The sequence below is a fragment of the Sapajus apella genome, unplaced genomic scaffold (assembly GCF_009761245.1).
Source record: "Sapajus apella isolate SASKATOON/1434 unplaced genomic scaffold, GSC_monkey_1.0 scaffold7, whole genome shotgun sequence".
NCBI lineage: Eukaryota > Metazoa > Chordata > Mammalia > Primates > Cebidae > Sapajus > Sapajus apella.
The window spans coordinates 13,873,265-13,878,561 of record NW_022436947.1 but is presented as its reverse complement, the minus strand read 5'-3'; positions in this window follow the sequence as shown (position 1 = coordinate 13,878,561).

Sequence of the window (5,297 nt, the reverse complement as noted above, 5' to 3'; positions counted from 1 at the left end):
GGAGGACAACACAAATACTGTCAGCTTTCTTGCTGTGTAGCCAGATGTTCAGTGGCAGGCTCACTTGAATGTTGAGTCAACCCAGAAGGGGACTCAAGATCAGTCACAACTATTTCAGAGGAGAACAAAAATACTGTCAGCTTTATTGCTGTGGCGCCAAATGTTCAGTGGCAGGCTCACTTGAAGACGGAGGCAGCCTGATGGGGACTTGATATTAGTCCCAACTACTTTGGAGGAGAACACAAATATTGTCAGATTTCCTGCTGTGGTGCCGGATGTTCACTGGCAGGCTCACTTGAAGGCTGAGTCAACCCTTTTGGGGACTCGAGATCAGTCACAAGTACTTTGGAGGAGAACAAAAATAATGTCAGCTTTCTTGTGGTGCCAATGTTCAGTGGCAGGCTAAGATGAAGGCAGAGTCAACCCTCATGGGGACTCAAGATCAGTCACAACTATTTCGGAGGGGAACACAAATACTGTCAACTTTATTGCTGTGGTGCCAACTGTTCAGTGTCAGGCTCACTTGAAGACGGAGGCAGCCTGATGGGGACTTGACATTAGTCCCAACTACTGTGGAGGAGAACACAAATATTGTCAGATTTCTTGCTGTGGTGCCGGATGTTCACTGGCAGGCTCACTTGAAGGCTGAGTCAACACTGATGGGGACTCGAGATCAGTCCCAATTACTTTCGATGAGAACAAAAATAATGTCAGCTTTCTTGCTGTGGTGCCAATATTCAGTAGCAGGCTAAGATAAAGGCAGACTCAACCCTGATGGGGACTCAAGATCAATCAAAATTATGATGGAGGAGAACACAAATACTGTCAGCTTTTTTGTTGTGGTGCTGGATATTCAGTGGCAGGCTAAGTTGAAGTTGGAGTCAACCCTGATGTGGACTTGAGAACAGTCAAAATATGTTGGAAAAGAACACAAATATTGTCAGCTTTCTTGTTGTGGTGTGGATGTTCAGTGGTAGGCTCAGTAGAAGCCAAGGTGAACCCTGATGGGACTCAAGATCAGTCACCACTACTTCAGTGGAGAACACAAATACTGTTAGCTTCCTTGCTGTGGTGCCAATATTCAGTGGCAGGCTCACTTGAAGCCTGAGTCAACCCTGATGGGGACTGGAGATCAATCACAACTACTTTAGAGGAGAACACAAATATTGTCAGCTTTCTTGCTGTGGTCCCAGATGTTTAGTAGCATGCTAAGTTGAAGGTGGAGTCAACCTTGACAGGGACTGGAGATCAGTCAAAATTATGTTGGAGGAGAACACAAATACTGTCAGCTTTTTTGCTCTGGTGCCGGATGTTCAGTGGCAGGCTTACTTGAAGGTGGAGTCAACCCTGATGGGGACTCAGCATTAGTCCCAACCTCTTTGGAGGAGAATACAAATACTGTCAGCTTTCTTGCTGTGGTGCCAGATGTTCAGTGGCAGGGTCACTTCAAGGCAGAGTCAACCCTGAAGGGGACTCAAGATCAGTGAAAATTACATTGGAAGATAACACAAATTGTCAGCTTTCTTCTGGTGGTTTCGATGTTCAGTGGCAGGCTCACTTGAAGGTGGAGTCAACCTTGATGGGGACTCAAGATCAGTGTAAATTACTTTGGAAGAGAATCAAATACTGTCAGGTTTTTTGCTGTCATGCTGGGTGTTCAGTAGCAGGCTCATTTTAAGGCAGAATCAATTCTGAGGGAACTGGAGATCAATCTGAATTATTTTTGTTCAGTTGCAGGGTCATTAGAAGATGGAATCAACCCTGCAGGGATCTCACTTCTCCCTTCAGCATATGGGGGTAGGGAGGAAAGATCCAGGTCTTGGTGGAAGGTAAGGAGGAAAAGCCCTGGGTGGATAGGCATTCCTCATTGCAAATGGATAATATGGTGGACCTGGGAAATCTCTTGGTGGAAAATCATATGGAGAAACTCCCAACCCGATTCCTGGAGGAGGTGGGGGGCAAAGAGGTCCTCTTCTCATATCGGTAACATATGGATAATGCTCTCTGCCAAATCCTGTATTTGGAACATCAAGTGCAGAAGGATCTTTGTGTAAAAAGTTGAATTTAAACTCCATTTCAGTTAACTTTTGTCTCCTGTGAGCATTTTCTTTCCTGAAATTGTCGAGGATTTCTTCAGCAGTCTGAGCTGCCAACCAATTTTCGTGTTCTTTTCTCTTACAGGAAGTCATCCGCCCTTGATAAGAAAGAGTCATTCTTTCCAACTTTTCTTCAAGTTCTTGGGCTTGCTTTCTATAGTTCTCCAGCTGGTCAGTGGTATAGTTGATCTTTCTGTCTACTTTAGAAAGCTTCTCTTCATTCTCTAACTTTTTGAAAAGTCTCATTGAAGTTTCTCGATATAATTCAGCCATTACTTTAAGTTGCTGCTGAAGCCTCTGATTCTCACTTTCAACACGTGTGTTTTCTGACTGTAAAGATGTTTGTTCAGACTGAAGATGTTTAATATGGTCTCTAAGATCTTTATTTGTTTTATTAATTTTGGACAGCTGAATATCAATTTCGTTTACTACTTCTTCTAAAGCTTTCAAAAAAGTATGTAACTTAGCACCATGAATCAGTTTCTTCAAAGCTCCTTTTGGAGTATCATCTAAGTAGGCACTATTTTCCACTTCATTGTTCATTTCCAGTTTCAAGTTATGATCACCCATTCTGTCTTCTCCAAGCATAGAAGCCCAATCTTTGATCTTCAGCAAGTGTTCACTCAGAGTCTTGATATGATTGTCTTTATCAATTAGAACTTGTTCTGTGTGCACTTTGGAGTCCTCAAATGATGTTTTCTGTTTCTTACGTTCACTCACTTGTTCTTCCCATACTTCAGCTTCTTGCAAAAGCTGCTTATGGATTCTCTGAAGTTGATAATTTTCATTCAAAGCATCTTTTTTTGCTATGTTCAGTTGTTCTTCATTCCTTCGAAATATGCTGAAGGTCATCTTGGCTTCAGCTATTTGTGATTTGAGGAATTTTGAGTGGCCTTCTAGTGACTCTGTTGTTTCTGAAATATCCACTACCAACTTATCTAGTCCAGTATGTTTGGATTTCTCTTCCTTTAACTTTTTTTCTAGATAGAATATTTTGTCCTCAATTTCAGAAATGGATCTGTTAAGCTTTTCACAGGCTGCCTTCAAACGTTGTGCTTCTGCTGTCTCCTTCTCAAAGCTGTTATCCTCTGAAGATGACTCTGCTTCATAGCGTTCACATTCTTTTTGAACATGCCTAGATTTTTCAAGCAGTTTACATTTTTGTTCAATTAGTTCAGACAGGAGTGCAGCAAGCTTTTCCTCTCTTTTTGCATAACGCCAACTTCTAATTGATCTGATACTTCTCCACAAAAAAAGGGGAATAGCAAAAAATCCAATAACACCTGCCCATACCACTAATTCCCATGGAAAACCATTAGAATTTGATACCATACATTTTAGCAGTGCCGCCACGATCCTGGGTAGCTCATAAAAGACCATCCCCAAGTATGGCTGAGGAGTAGCTCTGGGCTCCTCCACAGCACCAAGGCTGTTCTGGTGGTCACCGCAGTAACCCCAGCCTGTTGGGGTCACAATAAGCATTTGGAACACATAGCCTTCAGTTTGGAACCGGAGCAGACCACTGCGGAGCTGGCTGCAGGGGGAGTTGGGGGACCCAGGAGGTGGGGAGCACTAGAGAACAGGTAGCCTTCAGTCTGTAACCTGAATCAATACCTGGCAACAAGAGAGGACCACTGTGGAGTCAGCTGCGGGGGGAGCTGGGGGATGTGGGCACCCACAGGCCTCACAGGCCCATGCTGCCCACCCTGACCCCCTTGTTACACTTTACATTCTAAGGCAGTGCAGGTCCAGGCCCGATCCCCATTTAACTGTTTTATATTGGTAATATCATATTGTGTTAATTACTTTAGCTTGTTAATAATAAAAACCTTTGTCAAGGAGAGACTGCTAATTTGTATTTCTTCAAAATTGCCTTGGCCATTATTGACATTTTGCTCTTCTATGTGAACTCTACTATCACCATATAAAGTTTCATTTAAAAAAAGATCATTTTAGCTGTTTTCTGTTTGTTTTTAGAAACAGGGTCTCGCTCTGTCACCCAGGCTAAAATGCAGTGGTACGATCATAGCTCACTACAGCCTCAAAACCCTGTACTCAAGAGATCCTCCCACCTCTGCCTTTCAAGTAGCTAGGACTACAATTGTGTGCCACCACACTGAGACATTTTAGCATTTTGAATTGCATTATATTTACAGATATTTTGGGACAAATTTCCGTAGCTATGGAAATTGATTTTTTGCATCATGAAAGCAACATTTTCCCCCTTTAAGATTCTTTCATGTCCTTCACAAACATTTTGTAGTTTTCTGTTAATGTTTTATTGTTTTTGTGCATACTTTGTTTTTATTTATTTTTTTATTTGTTTATTTTTGGTAAGAAGGTCTATTTTATTCACAAAGTGGTGGTGGTGATGCTCAAAGGTAATTGGATTCAGAGACAGGGTCACAGCACTAATGAACTGTGGAACCTTCAACCACATGGTAGACCAGTCACTTAGGATGGACTGAGGAGGTGCTGCCTTTGTTGAACCCTGCCACACCCACACCATCTGTCATGCCCTTGGCTCTCCCAGCTTTGAGAACCCAACTCCCATTCCTTACATGGGGTGATTTATACAGTGCCCAGGATCTTTCTTCAGAAGAAAGAGCTGCTTGTCCTCATTTTTTTAACATAATGGTAATTCAGTGAGGTTGTGGGGAGAAGTTAGGGGTGGGGGTGGCTAGGAACATGGATAAAATAAGATTAGATATGTTCTGATAACTGTTAAAGCTGAGTGATAAGTACAGGGTGTTTACTTTTCTATTCTCTTTATTTTGTGTATGCTGTGGTTTGAATATTTGTCCCCTCCAAAACTCACGTTGAAACAATCCCCAATTTGGTAGTATTGAGAAGTGGGGCTATTGAAAGGTAATGGAGTTGATGGACTAACGGGCTAATGGATCAATGGGTTATCATGGGAGAAGAACTGGTGGCTTTATAAGTAGAAGCAAGAGAGACCTGAGCTAGCATGTTAGCATACTCAACTTCCCCCTATGCAGGCTCCAGACTCTAGAAAGTCCCAACTAACAAAAACCCTCATCGGATGTGGCCCCTGATCTTGGACTTCTCAGCCTCCATAACTGTAAGAAATAAATTCTTTTTTAATATCAATTACTCACTTTCAGGTATTCTGTTATAAGCAACAGACTAAGACTAAGATAGTGTATGTTTCAACATCTCCATAATAAAGAGTTGAATTTG